Source organism: Castor canadensis, chromosome 8 (assembly GCF_047511655.1).
Source record: "Castor canadensis chromosome 8, mCasCan1.hap1v2, whole genome shotgun sequence".
Taxonomy (NCBI): Eukaryota; Metazoa; Chordata; class Mammalia; order Rodentia; family Castoridae; genus Castor; species Castor canadensis.
Genome location: NC_133393.1, coordinates 79881512 through 79902593, shown reverse-complemented (window position 1 = coordinate 79902593; position 21082 = coordinate 79881512). Strand labels below are relative to the sequence as shown.

General features: G+C 40.3%; 1 protein-coding gene across 3 annotated transcripts in view; it reads left to right on the top strand.

Annotated features, from left to right (window-relative positions):
* The window catches only part of Prickle1 (prickle planar cell polarity protein 1), a 119316-nt gene that overhangs the window by 75989 nt on the left and 22245 nt on the right, over positions 1-21082 (top strand). The gene's annotated exons all lie outside the window — the stretch shown is intronic.

Below are 21082 nucleotides of genomic sequence, written 5' to 3'. Positions count from 1 at the left end.
GAGGGCAGCCTAGGCAATTAGTTCATCAGACCCCATCTCCAAAAAATATCCAGACTGAAATGGACCAAGGTGCGACTCACATGGGAGAGCACCTGCTTTGTAAGTGCGAAGCCTCTTGTTCAAATCCCACTTCCACAAAAAAAAAAAAAAAAAGATGGTGATTATCTTTCAGACTAAATGGCATAAGTTACTTCTGAATAAAGGCCATTGTTAGAAAAAGGAGAGAATAAATGGCAATCTTCTTTAAATTGACATTTTTAAGTCCTGAGTGTTCCACATCTTGGGTATCCTCAGAAAGTTGTGCGTTCATCCAATGGGGTTGGACTTTGAGCACATGATAAAAGCGAGAGCACACAAGGGAGGGGTGAGGATAGGTAAGACACCTAAAAAACTAGCTAGCATTTGTTGCCCTTAATGCAGAGAAACTAAAGCAGATACCTTAAAAGCAACTGAGGCAAATAGGAAAAGGGGACCAGGAACTAGAGAAAAGGTTAGATCAAAAAGAATTAACCTAGAAGGTAACACACACACACACAGGAAATTAATGTGAGTCAATGCCCTGTATAGCTATCCTTATTTCAACCAGCAAAAACCCTTTTTCCTTTCTATTATTGCTTATACTCTCTCTTCAACAAAATTAGAAATAAGGGCAAAATAGTTTCTGCTGGGTATTGAGGGGGTGGGGGGGAGAGGGAGGGGGTAGGGTGGGTCGTAAGGGAGGGGGTAGGGGCAGGGGGGAGAAATGACCCAAGCCTTGTATGCACATATGAATAATAAAAAAAAAAGTTGTGCATTCATCAGTTAGCCATTCAGTCATTCAACAAACTTTTGTCACGTTCTGCCATGTGCTAGCTGCTAATCCAGTTTTTGGATACAGCACTGAGCACAGCACTTCGTTTCTACACTGGGACTATAGACATCAAAGAAACACCCAAGAGGAAGGGTGGACAGAATACAATGGGAAGTGATGAGGGCTGCTGGAACGTTCTGTTTGGTACTGGAAGTCCTTTGGAAGTTCATACCTCCATATGCTTTAGATGAAGAACTTGGTTTTCCTTTTTCATCAGTGCTTTGAGCATTTCCGTGTTTTATGTTCAAACTTGCTTTCCAACTTTCTCTTCATGTTAGCCTGAATGCGTCTCGAGACAGTTTCCCAAAATAGAATTTTCCATTCCTAGCTAAGGAGCTGCAGCTGAGACGGGGAAGTTCGGGTAAATGTCTTGGAACTTTCATTTGCAGGAGTCTAAAGAAGATGAAGGGCCTGTGTGGCAACCCTGTCATCGACTGGGGTCTTTCTTTGTAGGCACAGGGCTCAGCACACCACAGGCTGCTGCTCTCAGCGGCAGTACTTACTGTGGTTGCTGTTTGTGGAGCAAACAGGTTGTGAACATCCTTTTGGCTTCACCTGGTCCCTGCGTATAGAGCTGACCTCTGCCTCTCAGTTTTCTAAACTGAAGAATTCAGAAAATCACAGGATTTCACAACCTACAGACCCTAAAGATCATCGACCATTTTGTGCTGAGAAACTGAGATCCAGAGGGGTGAAGATCTTCCAGCCAGCTAGTGGCAGCTACAGTTCCAAGGCTTGTCCTCCCCCACCGCCCTAGAATTGGAGTAGAAGACCACAGCCTCCAAGGAGCCTGAAGGCCCCCTGTGTCAGATCTCCCCTTCCTTTCCACCATTCCTGGTACCTCTCAGCCCATTGGCATTTGATGCCAGGCAATTTTGAGGTGTCTCCTATGGGTACCACCTGAAACAAATTTTTCTCCATATTTTTAACCTCTAAAGAATAAAGGTATTTATGAAACAATCCTTTATCCAAGCGTCCCACTGATGAATTTTACATTTCAGATTTGGAATATGTTATATCTCGTGTATAAAACTGTTGAGCCCAGCCCAATAAAGGTTGTACTGAGAACTGCAGTAGGGATTTACAGATTTATTACCATTTGCCTTTTTTTTCCCCTACACACACACAGTAGCTCATTTGTGAGGATTACATTATGCATAATCTTCAGGTGCACTTGAATTTTAAACCAAAAAAAGTTCAAGGTAACGGTACAGGGTATTCTAACGGGAAAGTATGTTGTGCTGAGATTGTTGCTGCATAATAAGGTTCATGGTGCCCCTAAGCAGTACAGCATGGAGGATCCTTTATAAAAATACTTAGTCTGGGGCTGACATTCCACCTCCTTCCCCCTTTCCTGTTCTCTCCCTCCTTCTCAGAACCACAGTCTCTGTACTTTTCATTTTCCACTGTAACCATTATAAAAGAAGAATTATTATCTTTTCATGAGTTTTGTAAAATACAATAACAGTGTCTAAGTCATCATTAAAATACATTTTCACTGTTATTTGTTTATCCAGCCAGCTTTTGTAACACCCCAAAGTGACAAATTGATGGATTAATTCAAATAAGACTGACATCATTATGCTTCATATCCTGATAAAACTCACACAGGAACAGGAGTTGTAATTTTACCCCTACTGTGTATCCTCAGATACGTACTTACCTTGTTCTCTGGCTAATGAGGAAAGATTAATACTGTCAACACTGTGATTGAAACCAGTGATAAGCTGGTGTCTAGTCTGTCACATGACCGGTCCTAGTCATCTTCTATTTCTCTGCATTAAATCAACACAGATGCTCTGGCTTTGTAAATGTCACTCAACATCGTTTAGGCTGTGCAGCCTGCTCAGTGCAACACAACCTTCAGTGATGGGGTGATAGGGATTGGAGGTTAGTTCTTCCAAAAGAACTCTGCCTTACTGTAATATGATAATAGTGATTCAGGAGAAATTATCACATGCAATAAAACAAATCAGAAGAGTGAGCAAGAGACGAGCTATGGAACTGGTACAAGAAGAAAAGAGAAAGATTATAACAGAGAAGAGCAAGAGATATAACTGTAAATATATGGGCCAAATAGCAAGTCGTGGGACAGGGGACACCTTTTCTGTCCTCTGTCAAGACAGTACTGACCCAGTGAATGAATGGATGTTTAGTTCAAAATGTTTCAAACCCCTTCCCAGCTTTTGTCTGTAATGATTATGTATTTTATATTTTTTCTGCTTCTTCTCACAACTTGATATGCTTAGTATTTTCAGCAAATATCCTCTGTCCCCCAAATGACATGTGATCTGCCTGCTCTGTGTCCATGTGTTGGGACACTAATGAACACTCAGGAGTCAGGAAGACAGCAGCTGCCCAGCAGCTCTCCCCGGCAGGACAGCAGCTCATTTTATCCATGGGCAGCACTCGCCTCAAAAGCTTCATAAAAATGGAACTTCTGCAGAAAAATGTGTTGAAATTGCGGAAACTATGATTAATTAAGATTAAGCACTGCAAGTCCCCAAATGATGGGTTTAGATATTAGATAATGAAATGGCTTTGATTTCTCATTTTGTGTTTTTTTTTTTAAACCCCTTCCACAAGCATTTTTGAGAAGCCATGGTTTTCAAAGGTTTTGTGCATTAAAACCAGTATCACAGGCCAGACCAAAAGAAAAGTTTCAAAAGAGAAGTTCGAGAACAACATCTCAACTAGGCTGGTCAGCCCCCTCAAATCACAGGTGTCCTTTCAGAACTTCAGGAAAGAGTAGTGAGGTTCAGCCATCAGCATCAGTGACTCACAGGCAGCATTAAAGATATGACATTGCTGTGCCTAGATGAAATGTAGGTTTGTGGATAGTAACCCAGATTTACTGAATCAAAATAGACAAGGATGTGGTTAAGGCTTCTGTATAGTTTAAGAAACTTTCCAGGTGATTCTTATATTGCCAGTGAGCTCGGCATCAATTGCTGTTTGAACACCATTAATAAAAACCACTGAATTGGGTGTTGGTGGTTCATGCCTGTAATCCTAATCCGGAGGCAGAGATCCGGAGGAAGCCAGCCCCGGCAAATAATTCATAAGACTCGGTCTCAAAAATACCCAGCACACCCACAGAAAAGAGCGGAGGGGGGGGAAGGCCTGGTACAGTGGCTCAAGTGGTAAGAGCACCTGTCTAGCAGGCATGAGGTCCTGAGTTCAAACCTCATTACCAAAAGAGAAAAAAGAAAAGAAAACCACCGAATTTCCAACTGTAATGTCCAAGAACCAGTTCTCTTGCCCCAGTCTACAAACAACTTTTTTTCCTTACAGCCGGAATCATGCTGTGTTGCCCAGAATGGCACTGAACTCCTGGGCTCAAATGATCCTCCCATACCCCCTGAGTACCTTGGCTGCCATCTGTAGGTACAGCTCCCAAGTGACCCCAGCTCATTCCGATTTTCTGCCCATTAACTGCGGAGGGAAGCAGGTACTGTTGGATTCCCAGTTGGAATATTCTCCCTAAAATCACTTGAGTCAGAACTCAGTAGTTTCCCTGTCTCTGCCCACCAAATTTCCCTGAATACAAGTTTGCTTGCTGGTCCTACACCCAACACTGTTGTCCAGTAGCTGCACCTCCAAGCTGGCCCTGGCTGCATTTAGAACTGTGCTTTCAGCTTTTAGCTCCCTGGCTTTTGAAGTATCCTCATATTTCACAATAGAGACTTTTCCTTAGATCCTGCTTTTGTTCACATCTCATTTCCTCCTTTTAATAAAAATCATCAACAGAATTGACATTCTATTGTCATTTATTATTTAACATTTAGAGCCTAAAATCTATATGTGATTATTTTTGTGAGGAAGCAGATTTTTTTATTCTAGTATTTTCATAGTCTTAGAATTTAAACTACATTATTTCTCTCAAACTTCTTTTTCCCAAGAATCACTTTGTTACTTCATTAAATAACCAGAATCCACCGCTTCTCCCAGCTGTTTTAATGGGAAGAATTTCTGGAGGCTGGAGGAATCTCAAGCTTGACCTAGCATTCATCTCCTCATTCAGTGAGATGAATTAGGGTCTAAAGAAGGTATGGGCTGGCTGGAGACATGGCTCAAGTGGTAGAGTACCTGCCTATCAAGCACAAGGTTCTGAGTTCAGATCCCAATACCAAAAAAAATTTAAGAGGAAGATGTGAGGATAAATCAGGCATTCATATACCTCAGAATGACTGCAGCAGCTGGGACTATTCTGATGTGAACTGATTTTGTGTGTTCACATTTCCTACAACTAGATGACCCAGAAGAAAAACCAGCTTTCATAATTTCTATTCTACATTTAGTGTTTTCTTTGCAGCAGATATTGAAGTCAAGGGGCCTTTTTTAGCTTCTGCACAACAAAAAAAATGGTCTCTAAACTGAAGAAACCACCCACAAAGTGGGAGAAAATATTTGCCAGCTACATATCAGACAAAGGACTGATAACCAGAATATACAGGGAACTTAAGAAACTAAATTCTCCCAAAATTAATGAACCAATAAAGAAATGGGCAAGTGAACTAAACAGAACTTTCTCAAAAGAAGAAATTCAAATGGCCAAAACACACATGAAAAAATGCTCACCATCTCTGGGCATAAAGGAAATGCAAATCAAAACCACACTAAGATTCCACCTCACCCCTGTTAGAATAGCCATCATTAGCAACACCACTAACAACAGGTGTTGGTGAGGATGTGGGGAAAAAGGAACCCTCTTACACTGTTGGTGGGAATGTAAACTAGTGCAACCACTCTGGAAAACAATATGGAGGCTTCTTAAAAATCTAAACATAGGTCTGCCATATGATCCAGCAATACCACTCTTGGGGATATACCCAAAAGACTGTGACACAGGTTACCCCAGAGGCACCTGCACACCCATGTTTATTGCAGCACTATTCACAATAGCCAAGTTATGGAAACAGCCAAGATGCCCCACCACTGACGAATGGATTAAGAAAATGTGGTATTTATACACAATGGAATTTTACTCAGCCATGAAGAAGAATGAAATCTTATCATTTGCAAGTAAATGGATGGAATTGGAGAACATCATCTTGAGCGAGGTCAGCCAGGCTCAAAAGACCAAAAATCCTATGTTCTCCCTCATATGCGGACTTTAAATCTGTACTAAGGCAGCACTGTTGTTGGACTTGGGTCACACACTAAAGGGAGAGCACATACGGGAGGAATGGGGATAGGTAGGAAACCTAAAACATGAAAGTGTTTGATGTCCCCACTGCAGAGGAGTTAATACAGTAACCTTAAAGTGACAGAGGTCACTATGGGAAGGTGACCTGGAAGTAGTGAAGAGTCCAGGTAGAGATGAATAAATTCAGGTTGTAATACACTTGTGCATGGAAGCAATGCTAGAAATCTCTCTGTATAGCTATCCTTATTTCAACTAGCAAAAACACTGTCTTTCTTATTATTGCTTATGTCTACTCTTCAACAAAATTGTAGAAAAGGGCAGAATGGGAGTGGGGGGGGGAGAGGGAGGGGACAGGAGGCTGGGGGGAGAAATGGCCCAAACAATGTATGCACATATGAATAAATGAATAAAGAAAAAAATTAAAAAGGGTTCTTTTCGTTTTTGAGATAGGGTCTTGAATGCTGATCCTCCTACCTTAGCCTCTCCAGGGCCAGGACTACAGGCATGTGCTACCATAACTTGCTCAATGGATCTTGCTTCTTTGGTGTGCACATGACACTGAAAGCTCAAATAGGCTGTCTTTTGTGAGGGTTGTGTATGGTGACTGTAATGAAGATCTGCATTGCAACAGTCTATTTGGGGGAAATTCCAGGGATTTCAGTGTGTCTTAATTTCTTTACTACCCTGCACTCTAAAGAACAGATCCCCCTCCCCCACCCCATGTAAAATGAATGGGAGGGCAGTCTGGACACGCTCATCCCAGGTGGGCATAACCAAGCACAGAACTTCGCTAGGTGAGTAACAGGTGTGAAGTGCTGTCAAAAGGCTCTTCTCTTTGACAGCTGGATTGAGCCATAAAACTCGTAAATAACTTATGCAAGTCTGCAGAAGTCCAGATACAGATTATTAATTCAGGGCTCACAATACACTAGTGTCAATTTCAGAAGGAAATGCTTAAACTTAACTTTTTATTGTCTCTCTTATCTTTGGCCTAAGCAAAAATACTGAGACTGCCCATAAGTCAAAATTAATTTAGTAAACTCTTATCCACGGATTTAACATCTTCTGTTTGCTCTTAAGTGGAATCAGTCTCTCCTAATCATATGCTTCCATTTATATTTTAAAACACTACAAGATGGCTACATGGGGGTTAAGAAACCTTAAAACAGCTTTCATTTCAGTTTAGCTGCTAAGTTTGCACACTTTTCTTATAAGCTGGAGTTTTCCCCCTCAAAGAACGAAAAGCAAAGCAACATGTGGTTTGTTACATCCGTTGCTCTTCTTAGCCTGTTTTGCATTAGGAGGTTATAGAAACCTAAAACTGAAAACTCAATAAAGAAAACTTTACAGGGAAGGAAAGAAATAGAGAAGAAAAGAGATATCTGAGACTCAGTTCTTTTTCTCCATGTGCCCAAAATATGCATTCTGGTGTAAAATGTGGGTCTTTGGTAATTGAAGAATTTTAAAATCATACTTAATATGTACCAGTTAATAGTCCCTATACTTCCCCTTTAAGAACTATCTAAAACATAAAGCCATCTTAACAAAAAAAACCATAAAATGATAAATAGGTCATTCTGTCTGTTAACTGTTGACTCCTCTCCTATTCCAAACAAAAACTATTACCAAGAATCCAATCTAGGGCCAGGCAAGATGGCTCATACCTATAATTCCAGCTAATTGAAAGGCAGAGATTGGGAGGATTGGGTAGTTAATGAGACCCATCTCAGCAAACAAGCTGAGCATGGTGCATCCTCCCTATGATCCTAGCTACACAGAGGGAATAGTAGGCGAATTGAAGATCAAGTAGCAAAAAATGCAATGCTGGAGGTGTGGCTCAAGTGGTAGAATGCCTTCCTAGCAAGCATGAGGGACTGAGCTCAAACCCTAGTTCCACGAAGGAGAAGGAGAAGAAGAAAACAGCTATACCTATTGGTTCCCTTCTATTCTAAGAGTGACATGTCAGAAGCCCCACCTACTTTCTACTAATTGCTCCTAGCAGTGTTGATGGTGACAGCAAATATCTTCCTCACTATTCACAGGACCTTTGCAATTAGATAATGCACTGGAGATCATCTCATTCTTTCTATAATTCTGTTGTAAATTTAATTTTACATTACATAACACCAGCATCATAATGCCTAGATTTTCCTGTTACAGCTTTCAAGGACTTCAAATATTTATGTGTGTGATCATAATGTTTATTCTCCCTTGAGAACCCTCTTAATTAAGTGTGAGAAACAGCGACAACACTTTTCTGTAGTAGGTTTTAATTTGCTTGACTGTGTTTTAAAAAAAACAACATACTGCACTTCATGAAATGTGTTCTTAGGAATCACTTGCATGTCATTTGAAAACCTCCTGGAAGGCAAGAAGATGTTCTGAAGTTCTTCTTATGTACAAATTTGGCCTCTTTTTAAAGTTTTTCTGAGTTTGGCTCCATTGGAAGAGATTGTTTAACTGTATCATTGGATTCTTTCAAAACAACTTTTGACTTCACATTCTAAAGCTGCACCATGTCATACTAGTATGCAGGTACTCCACAAGGTATAAAACTATTTCCTAAATAATACTTTTAATCTGCACTAATAGCGCCTACCTCCCAAATTCACACTTCCAAAAGGTGAAGTAATATAGGAATGGAGTTCAGTCCCTAGAACCACACACACACACATATCAAAGTAGACAGAAGCATTTTAGAGACTCCTGGACTCTCGTTCAACCCTATTGAAAGAGAAGCTAAAAACTTCACAAATGTTTGGCAATAGAAACATGCTCTGGTCTATTATGTGAGTAACTATGTAGTCAGCTTTCTCACTGGATCTAGGATTTCTGTTAAGTAAAAATATTTGGTCTTCAGAAGGAAGTGAGTTTCTAAACCCATGGAATAGGAGTCCTGATATTCTCTCATTATTTGACCTCATCTGCAGTAAATATTGATAGAATTGCCCAAAAATGCTGCCAAACAGATTATTCTCTTGCTTTTTTTTTTTATTGTTTTATTCATATGTGCATACAAGGCTTGGGTCACTTCTCCCCCCTGCCCCCACCCCTTCCCTTATTCCCTTACCACCCACTCCACCCCCTCCCTCTCCCCCCCAGCCCCTCAATACCCAGCAGAAACTATTTTGCCCTTATCTCTAATTTTGTTGAAGAGAGAGTATAAGCAATAATAGGAAGGAACAAGTATTTTGTTTTTCTTTCTCATTGTTGCAAACGAACTGAAGGATTTTAGGTTTTTTTCTTAAAAAGTATTATGGTCATATGAATTGAGCTATAATAAATTTTGTCTGACAAGTTTATTAATAGCTGCATTACTGCAGTGCCTTCTACCTTCAGGGTATCACATGAGGTGTGGCCTCACGTGAAAGGGTTACACAGTCTATGAACTGAGCCATTCTTGAAGTCTGTTCCTTGGGCTGCTGAATGCACCCAAGAGTGATATCCTTACTTGAGTAAGAGCTTAGTACGCACTGATACTGGCCATGACTGATGGGCAACAGAGCAACTATTATATCAAGATCTCAACAAGTCCAGTTTTATTGTATTTAGACAATAAAATGATTTTGTCTTTGTAGAAATTAACATGGTACAGTGAGCTGCTTCAAAAAGCTCAAGGTCTCATTTGTCAGAGGATATCCATAGTTAGATTGGGAGAGGGTCCTCTATGATTTTGCCTTAGAGTTGCCCAAATCTTTGGTTCTACAGGTCAGCAAGGTCAACATATTGTCTCTGAGCTGACCTAGGTGAGAATGACAATCATCACTTCATTTGTGGCTGAAATAACATGGCATTAGCATTTCTAGAATTATCCTTCCCATGATCAGGTGATGTGCTAAGGGAATAGTGAAGGAAATCACACTATATGCCAAAAATGACTTATAATTCTAATACTTACCTGACTCCTCATTTCCAAACTGATTCCACTGTCCCTAAGTCACTAAATATCCCCTGAAAGGTCATCATTATGCCAGGTCCTCAAGAGATGATATAAGAAAACGCTCCTTTCCCCTCAAGGGCGTTGACAATATTTGTGGCCTCCAGATCCATTTGAACATCTGTTAAAACACACACACACAGTTTTTCCTTTCAAAATCCATTTTTCCTGATGATCCTACCCTTGGGTTTCACTATTTCACAGGCTAAAGTTACAAGTCTCCTGATACTTTACTTTTAATTTGGGGGTCTTAGAAGTTATCTTTCACTGTGGTCAACAACAGGCTGCTAACAGCCTGGGGTTTGAATTTGAAGGAGAGCACATATGGGTGTTGGATTAGACCATTTTGCCTAGCAGATTTTCTAACATGCTACTTCAGGTGGCCACAGAGAGCCTGGGGAAGAGACCTCTCCTTGAAGCCTGGCTTTTGCACCTCACCCAACTTTAACCGTGTTAGCGGGTCTCCTCCATCAGGTCTTCTTCATTATGCTCCCCACTGAAATAGGAGATGGGCAGATACTGCTCTCAAGAAGCGGCTAGAACAGATTTCTGTCTGACTCCTGAGTATTGGGCGTGTCATCAACAGAATGGGATTACAGGAGGGTGTTGGTTTGGAGGTCTCTGGACTCTGTGGTTTAGAAAGCTAGGCTCTGTAAAGAGATTTCAGGGTAGCCAATTAATTTGAGTTTTTCTCGGATCTTATAAACCAAAATGAACAAGTGACCTAAGTAGTAAATTTGATGAAATTCCTTTAAATACTAGAACTGAGACATTGACTCTCAAATTAGTTGACTCACTGTTGTTTGTTTGTTTGGGGTACTGGGGATTGATCCCAGGACCTTACACATGTGAAACACCAGTTCTATCATTGAATCACACCTCAGCCCTCACTTTTTAAAAATCCAAGTTAGGCTCAAGTGGTAGAGTGCCTGACTAGCAAATGCAAAGCCCTGAGTTTAAACCCCAGTACTGCCAAAAAAAAAATCCAAGTTAAAATAAAGAAAAGCAGAATATACATGTGGTATCTATTGCATTCACTTACATATATATATCACTAATGAATTAATGTATATACGTGTGTGTGTGTGTGTGTGTATTGTTCAAGGTCCCAAGTCAGAGTCACCAGAGTCTATGGAAGATCAAATATGAGCAAGGCAATCATTTACAGCTCAATAGATATTTAGTGAGAACCCACAGTGTGCCAAAGTATCCAATGGACCAAGCCACAGTACCAGGAAATTTTATGCAAATTCAGTGCTGAAGAACTTGAAGCTGCAAACATGACAGAGGTGAAATACTAAGAAGCTGCAAACATGACAGAGGTGATATACTAAGAGTGGTTCAGTTACTAATCTAGGACCATATGTGATTGGAGACCAGTAGAACAACTTGCATTCCAAAGCCTGGTGCTAGCACAATGTAATAAAAGCTTGTGAACCAGCCTGTACTACCTGACCTCCTTTCAACTCCCATAGTTGCAGAAGGGTCTTGGGACCTCAGATAAGATAAAGAAATGTTATAGAACACTTTGCTGACCTTTTTCTGTTTGGGCCAGAGGCTTCTGGCTGCTTGAAACAATTCTTTGCTGACACCTCTCTGAAAGCATCTTGGGTAGTTACAGCACACAGTCACAGTGTTAGAAGCTGGAGTGCCTGAATTTTCCCTTGTGGGAAAAACTATCTTAGCTGGTGGGGAGTTGTAATAGCAAAAAAGTTACATCATGAGCAAAATAATTTTGAGCATGTAGTTCATGAAATAAATGTTCTATGGTTTTCACATTTGAGAGGGAGCAACATGTATCACTGAGGTGTTTTGTATTAAATGCTCACTGCAAGACTGTAGACCCCCCACCACCACCACCATACTTTACGTACTTACTTGGGATGTTCTGCACAGATTATATTCTGACTTGAAAATCTTGTCTATTTCTTTCATACTGATGAACCCCCCAAGCTCTTTTACCCTGGAGGATAGGTGATTATCAAGATTATCAACAGGAAGATAAAGTTTAAGCTTAGCAATGTAAATCCTTCATGTTACCTTGAGTTTGTCTCATGTGGGCACTGAAAAATATTCGCAGTTCCAAGTCAGACCTCACATCAGGGCTAAAGCTGTTTGTTATCTTTCAAGTAAACTCTGGGAATGCCAACTTATTTAGGAATGTCAGGGGCACATCTGCACCCCCTACTTCTGCACTCCCACCATATACATAGGGCAGTCACAAATACAGTTTGCCTCCAGAAACTACTCCCTCAGACATACTGTCCTGTCCTCTCTGTCATTAACTGATGGGGTTTCTCCAAGCTCTTGCCATCTGGTTTCCTGGCACAGTCTCTTCACCTTCCTCTGATTAGAGCATACATAGGATCATGCCGCTCCTCTCTGCTTAAGCTTCTGTGGCTCCCCATTATCCTGGAACAACTTGGGATCCTTATGATGGCTTATGCCACCATCCACAGCCTGGCCTATCTCTGGGTACAGTTTCCAGCCCCTCCCTCTTATGCTGCAGCTCTATTGGCCCTCAAACTTTGGCCCTCAACCTGCCAAACCCCTGTTCCCTACCCAGACACGTGCCATTGATTACCCTGATCAACTACTTAGAGTCCTTGAAGATGCTGCTCAAATGTCACCTTTCCTTAAGCCTTACCTTTTATCTTATAAATACAAGCTTAAAATGATTCCTTTATATTAATCTGCCTACCCCTAGAAGCCATGTTAACACTTCAGTATTTCTATTCTCTAATTTTGAAGTTGTACCTTTTTTGGCAGTACTGGAGTTTAAACTCAGGGCCTCACACTTGCTAGGCAGGTGCTCTTACCACTTGAACCATTCCACAGCCCTTCTAAATATATACTGTCATATAAACTCTAGGTTATTACAGTGGAATCGTAATCTGTGTTGGTGTTTGCAACTTAATATATCATGGCTACCTTTCCATGGTACAGCTTTCTCAAAACTTATTGGAAGATTAATTCTTAACATCTTGGCAGTTTGTCAGCAGTGAAGTTTAAGAATGTTTGTATTAAACCTCAGATCTACAGGAGTCAAGAAGGTTGTAGAACCTAAGTAAGTTCAGAACCTAAAGTAAGTTGATGTTAGTTTGGTTTTGTCTAGCATTTCCTGGGCAGGGGAAGAGGTGCTCAGAATGGGTGGGAATGAGAGTGGGGTGAGCAAAGGTGGCTGCTGGGTTTGCCAGCAAGTTCAAGTCCTGGCCAAAGCTGATTCTGTATTCTCCCATTCAACTTGGGCTGGTCTCAAGACAGCAGAGCTGTAAACACCTCTCTGATATTAGTGTTAGACCAGCTATCAAGCTTATAGACACTCAAAATTAATACTTCTTGGAGTATGTAGCTTAAGATGGAGAAGCCTGGGAGCCCACCTTAGAAAAATGGGGATATGGTGCAGCAGGAGTGGCTCTGGAGGAAAATAACCCAGGACTTCAAGACAGCAATGTCCTATACCAAAAGTCCTATTTTAGTTGAAAAGTAGATTGTGTTCCCTCCTTGGAAGTTCTAAATATTGACCTAACCCAAACTTCAGCATTTTTAGAGATGAAAAACAACAACAGCAAAACAATAACACCTGAGAGAAGTGACTTACCCCAGTGTCAGAGCTGGTAATTGAGAGAATAGGCATTTAGTCTCCCAAGTCCAACCCAATGCACCCTAGCACTTTGAAGGAAAGATTTGCCCCACTTACAAAGGAGAAGAGGTGAGGGGAGGGGATTGATAGCTGGAGGGATTGGAGTAGTAAATCTAACCGGGATGGGGTGTAGAAAATGGTAAAGAACCAGTGCTCTCTAATCACATTGCTTTAAATATAATCAAAGGGTAAAGAAAGTAATTGGAGACTAGTGAAACTGCAACCTGTTATAAAACTCCATAATGCCTATTAACTGTAGGAAGCGTTTGATATCTGCCTCAGGGTCCTTCCCTGGGGATGGTACAGACTCAGCTTATGGTAACTTTAATTTTCAAATGTTCAGTGTCCAATCTCATATAAGTGTTTAAAATTAACCAGAAAGTAAGACATGTTGCATAAAACTTCAATGAGAACAAACATGGAGAATCACTGCAGTAATTCTTCTGAATCTCAGTTTCTTTATCTGGACAAGATATAGGATCCCACAGAATTATTATTAGTTCTGCAAGTATATATTTTGTGATTGTTTTAGTGACCTGCCTCTACATTGTCAGAACAACCTATCTGTTGTCCTAGATGATGCCCTTACTGAAGACTAAAACTGTCACCACACTTACTACTTACTACCTTTGCCAGTTGCCCTTCAAATTTAGGTGAGTGAGATGGCAAGATAAATATGAAACACTTGATCTCCCCTTTATGTTAAGAAAAGACATCTAATAATATAAGATTGCTGGCATTTGATTATAAATCCTTTCAATTATCTGAGACTGAGAGCTATTCTTAGACTTAAAACTAAAAAAGGAGGTCTGTTTTACAAGTGAAAAAAAATGGAGACAAGGCACTGAAAAGACCTCAAGATCACTTGATACAAATCATGGAAGAACCAGGAAATTACCACTAAAGTTTGCTTTATTCTGAGTACTTTATCTCTTTCTACTGGACCTGGTAGAGAAGGCTGGCATTTGGAAAACAAAATACTGTTGTGGGTGTTGAAGCTGTGGGTTAGTGAAAGAACTTACTGAGGCAGCAGAGTTGGAGAAAGCAAAGATTTATTAGGATACTACTAAAGAAAAAATGGCAGGCAGCCTAGCAACAAGGGAAATGTCACTACTGCTGCCATCAGTGTGGGGTTAGGGACATATTTTTATAGAGTTTACTTGGAATTTTGCTGATTGGTTGTGTCTTTCTTGTGGGCCTTGTTGATTGGTTATTTATTCCTCCTCATGCTTTGAATTTCATGAACGTGGGAACATCTTGCAAGCTTGGCTTCTGGGTACCATTCGGTCCATTTCAAGGGCTTAATCCACCTCCACATTCCATCTTGCCCTTGGTATTTTTTTTTTTTTCCATCTATCATGTCTCCTTAAAAGGGACATGACACCCTGACAGAATAACAAAACCAATCCTGGTTTTAGTGGAGTGATGTCTCATCTTCTTATAACTTTCCTGCTGGGTAAGGTCATAGAGATGCTTCTACCTAGGAATTTGGTGTTCTGGCAGAGGACTGTGGAGCAACTCTCTGGGAACAGCAGTGTCTAACTGAATACCAGAATAAAGTTGTGTGAAAGCCGGATTCCATTCCCTGGAATGGAATCCATGCCACAGCATTATCTGTAACTTCATAGCCTAGAAGCAGGAAGAAAGAAATCTGGTTAGAAGGTTAATAAAGGAAGGTCCAATGATAAAAAGGAGTAAAATAGACACTAGAGGTTCCATGAAGGAGAGAAGCCAAGATAACCATGACCAGATGTTTCCCATGAGAGCCATCCTTGTGTGGTTTGTTCTCTGAGAGGCTTAGTGGTTATTTTATGAATATTAGTTTAAACTTGCCCTGATTTGTTAACCCAAAAGCAGCCATTTTCCCCCAAACATAGTAGGTTCTACCTTGAGCTGCAGTGAGCATACCTAAGGCCCTTTTTTTCTGTAGGACCATGATCACTATGAGAAAATTTTGTCCTATAAGTTCATGAGGGTTTGAGCCACCTCTAGAGGCAGGTTTTCATAGGTTAGGGAGGAAGAAGTAATCCCTCCCACTCCTGTCCCTGTGTCTGATGTAATTTTGAGTGCGATTAGTAGAGGTATGAGTGGGATAGTCCTCCTGTTTATAAGAGGTTGTGAATGACCATAGGGAGGTCTGTCTGGATTTTTTCCTGAAGTTATGGGAATAGCAGGTGATAGAAAGGCTAGTTTTTTGTCCAATTGGAAGGTAGATAGGTGTGGGCTTTAGTGTTAGGTAACCATGTTTATGAAACGTTTCTTTACAACCTTTAGTTACTCTCGGAATGTTGGCGTAAGTGTCTCCATTTAGAATCTGAGAACTTCTCCTCTTGTCTGAACAGTTTTTGCTGAACTGTTTGTCTCTGAATGGTCCCTCGTTACCAGGATAAAGCTTTGTCCTGCTGGGTCTTTTCTCATTGCCAGTATGGGTTGTCCTGGTTGGTATAATCTGATCCCATGTCCAAGAAGAAGTGACAGTCAGGTCAGGTGGTAGTCAGTGCCAAAAAGACTCTTATTGGCCTAGCAACAAAGAGGTTTAAAAGCAGTGGCTCTTAGGCTGGGCCTACCTGGAGTCCATTAAGTTTAATTTCACCTGTCCTATAGGTGCAATCCTAGAATCTCAAAGAAATCTTTCTCAAGTTGTTATTGTAAGAAGTTGTACTTCTGCAGAATGTCAGCAGATAACAGTTTCAAAGTTTTACAAGGAATATACAAAACAAAACCTAAGAAAAGCAAGTATTTAAAAGCTAACTTGTTTGACAGCTAGTACTTGCTAGAGTCATTTTCTATAAGTTAAATTGTAAACACTCCAAAAGGATCAAAACTATAATGGTGACTTAGCTATGGTTAAAATTTTGTAAAACTGTTTAGCAATTGGCAGAAATCTAGTTATTTCCATTGCATGCAGCATTTTGGGATAATTACAATTGACAGCATTGTACCAACAACATTCAGAATTCTTACTACAGTTAGGAACACATGGATACAAACCTATAAAAACCTAGCATCACTAATGATTTTAGTTTAGAGAAATGTATTTTGGATAAAAGAAAGCATTACTTGGTTATTTCATATGTATTAGACACCCACATTTTTAATGTTTGTATACATTTAGATAAAGCTAGACACACAGTTTTACCTACTTTTAGACACAAACAGAGAGGACATTGAATGTATTACTCTCACTTAAAATAATATTTGTTCAACCAGTTAAGGTCAATTATCTTGATAAAACAAAAATCTTTTATTTAAGCTAGTTTTTTAAAATGTTATTCAGAGCAGAACAATATTCTTAAGATAGCCTTGTTATTATAGAAAATTAGGTTTTAGTTTTACATCAGTATATTAAATTTTGACCGTAGGACTTTTTTTTGTAATTTTTAAATTATAGCCAACTTAATTAAAGTCATAAATTTTTTTTCTGTCCCTTTTTTCCTCCATTTTAGAACAATCTTTTAAAGCTTTCTTTATAAAATACTTCCTCATCCAAAAGCATTTTTCCCCTTTTAACTTCCATACCTTTCTTACATCTCTTTTCGATTTGCTGATATTTTTCTTTTAAATAAAGTTTTGAACATAGACAAAAATTTTCTTAAACAAAAATACTCTTAGTAGTCTAATATTTTAATGAGGACTCAGAAAAGAAAGCAATCTTATACTGTTCCTCTATATAATAACAATTTACAAAAACACATTTGTTGATGGACTCATACATTATAAAAGAGTTAAATCCAAATTATATTTAGGACAGAATGAAGCAAATTAAAATCCTTTGTTTAAATAACCAAACTTTCAGGTCCCTTTACAAGCCCCCAATTAGGCAATCATACAGCTACTTGAGTTTTAAAATGGTCAATTCTTGAATGACTGCATTTTGACTAGGCATGATTAAGATAAGAAAACCAATTTTTTTTTTTTTAGAAACCAGCTTTTACATGTTTATAAAAGTAACACATATAAACAAGTACATTGATTCAGAGTACTCTCAGATAGCTCTTTTAGCCACAGATTAACTACAGTTCTCCCTAGGGTGTAATAAGGTGGCTCTGACCCTGTGCCTGAGTCCTAGCACCACCATGGCGCCCTAGCACCACCTTGGGGGAGATGGCCCCTGTGGAATCAGGCAGAGTGGCAGAATGGCAAAGTTGGTCCAAGAGGTTGGAGCAGTAAAGGCAGAGTGGAAGGTTTCCAGAGAAAGGAAAACAAAGAAAGGGATTTAACTTCTCTGGAAGCATGCTAGAAAGTCAGGAGAGGATGAATTGAACCTTCACGGAGTTTTAAACATCGAGAAGGTTTCCATAAAAACAGACCATGAGCCACATTTTCACTCATGACCAACACAGTAGTTCTAGAAGATGGATGGGCAAAACCACAGGCAGTGCTAGGGGGAGTGGGAAGAAAGAGCAGGGTACTGTACAGATGATGGGGGAACACAAGAGAGCTCAGGGTGGTCTAGAATGTCCTAAATAGGCAAGACCCACCTGGCATCCCTCCCACAGGTCCTGATATATGAAGGCCTGGACATAAGGGACCTTGGACCATTTAGAGGAATTTGACCAGGATGAGTCAGAGGGATTTGAAGACTGGGGGAGGGATGTTCCAGCACCCCTAAGTCTCATCTGAGCATCCCACCAAGAGATGGTTTTTACCTAGACATCTGTGTGAGACTGAGGTGTGACTTCTGATAGCAATGTCTTGTATAAGAAGAAGGACTTCCAAAAACCCATTGCAACCCTCAGAAAAGAGGGGACTTAGGCCAGCAGAGGGGCTCTCAAGTGGTAAAGTACCTGCCTAGCAAGTGTGAGGTCCTCAGTTCAAACCCCAGTACTGTCAAAAAAAAAAAGGAAAGGAAGGAAGGAACTCCAAGTATAAACCTTCAGAAATGAGGGAACTTAATGTCAGTGTGATCAGTCCTGACTTGGAGGGCTGGGGTGGGGGACGGGGGGGACCACTGGCTCCAGATTGTCCTCCAGTGGGTAGAGATGTCTTCTCCAAGAAAGATCTCAAAAGAAATTTGAAAGTAAAAGAGTCACTTACAGTGTATACAGATTTGCCCAGCCCCTGCTTCCTACTGTGTAGTATGTTGGAAGTGGAGACTTGAAAAAGAGGTGGATGCACTCTTTATCCTGATGTGGTATAGTGATGTGGAAAAGGATAGATAAAGTCCCTGGAAAGATCTCCTCATACACGACACCACAAAGTCATGAATTTGGGGCCACAGGGTTGATAAGGCATTTACTGAGATGGGAGAGTAGGAGATAGCAAAGATTTATTAGGACACCAGTAAAGAAAAAATGGTGGGCAATAAGGGAAATGTCTCTACTGCTGTGCCCATGTGGGGTAGGGGACAGGCTTTTAAAGAATTTACTTGGGATTTTGCTGATTGGCTACTTCTTTCATGTGAGCCTTGTTGATTAGTTGTTTCTTCCTGGGATCATAATTTGAATTTCACCACTATGGGAACATTTCATGACCTCAGCCCCTATTTCTTCATTTCAGCATTCAGCAGGCTTAGCCCCTCCTTTCTCATTCTACCTGGTTTTTGTACCTGCCATGCTTCCCTAAGTGGAGGAGAGGAGGGACTTTCCTTCACAAATATTACTTCTTTACTTTTCTGCCCTTGGCGTATTTGTTTTTCATATTATAGTCTCATCCATTTGGATGATGGCTTTTGACTAGAAGTAGATTTACTTGGATAGGCATGGTATACCTGTGAGGGCCTGGAAAGAAAGATGTGTGAGAATCATTCATTCACTCAACTTACCTTTATTGCACTTGTCTGCTTATGTCCAAGTGTGATGCTAGGTGCTGAGAACACAGTAACAAACACCCAAAGTCCCCAACTACCAGGGAAGAAGATGGTAAACCAATAAATAAGTAGCACATAATTCCAGCAACACCAAGTGCTCTGCGGCTGAATATTCCAAATGGAGACAAGGGTGATATTTTGGGTTGAGGTAGGGAAGAAGTTCTCTCTGTTGAGATGACAGTAGGGCTGAGACCAGGATGAAGGAAACTAAGCTCTGAGAATTTTTGTGTTTCTTTTCTCAGTCCCCCACAAGTATGATCAGCAAGCAATGCATATTCCACCTGGCTAAAACAAAATGATTCTGGGTGGGGGGCCTTGCTCCCTGTCCTGCATAAATTCACCCTTACTATAATAGTAATGCCTTTCAAACCAAAGTCTGCTACATAAATTGAAAATTAGTTGGAAGCTTTTAACTGTCTCCAAACTGTTTCATCAGTAAAAACACTTAAAATAGATAATAAAGCTGACAGTCTGTTGAAAAATGGAGCAAAGGTATTTACAAGTAGCTACCTTAGAGAAAACATTCTCAATGACTGACATTTAGTACTGATACTCTAGTTGGGAGTATTTTGTGGCCTCAACTCATGTGAGGCTCTCCTTTAACAGCTATTCCAAAAAGGGTCAGCCTAGCTGTATGCATTCACCTGTCAATACTCTCTGTATCTTAATGATGTGACAATTTAGGATTTGGTTTAAATCAGTAACTGATTGCACATTTGTCCTCCAGATACTGTTAGTTCAATTCTTCCCTGAGGAAGCTCCTACAAAATACAGTAGGAAAAAGGAATTCTGATCCAGATATTCATGGATAATTTCTCAGATCCGCAGGGTAAGCTTTGAAGTCTTCCCACAAATTCCCATACCCTAAGGCAAAGGAGCTCTGTGTTAGAACTTTGGGGAATCATCTTGAAACTGGAATCCGTCACCAGATGAGAGATGAAGGGGTTCCCTCAGATTCCCAGTTTCCATGAAAAATCACAGGTACTTGAGACGCACACATGTGAAAAGAATTTCAAGGCATCTCACATGCAAAATGGGGAGTCTCACAAGATAGAAGTTTTAGCAAGACTTAATTTTACGATAATAGGATAAAAGTAGAGAGAAGTGGGCGGGGGGCATCTCCTGCTCCCCATGAAGAGAGTGGGAGTAAAGACTCAAAATAGTGACTCTTATGGGTGTTCTTTATATATTTTCTGAGCTGGGGACATGTGGACATGTCCTCCTCCAGTAACCCCTAATCATTAGACAATGGATATTTACTATTTAAAACATGGTGATATGATCTAAGTCAACCCAAGCTACAGGGTCAATAGATTTGTTTTAGAATTTCTCTTTGCCAGATTTTAGTCTCTTTACCTACTAGTGGAAGAGTTAGTAAGTTTTTAAAATCTCAAAGGGGAAAGCAGATACAGATAGCTACTTATGTCTCCCTGTTCTTTTAACTTAATCTCTGTGGTGGGAGGTGGGGGAGCTAGCTGCTCTGGCTTTTCAGTTTTTTGGTTTGGTTTGGCTTGATTTTTGATGGTACTGGGGTTTGAACTCAGGGTTTTGCAAGCCAAGCACTCTACCATTTAAGCCATGGCCTCCAGCCCTGGCTTTTCAGTTTTACTTCCTGATTCTAATGTCTAAGTCGGGTGCTTTAAATATTTATTAATAAATAAATATTCGTTTAATAATAAATATTCTCATCATCT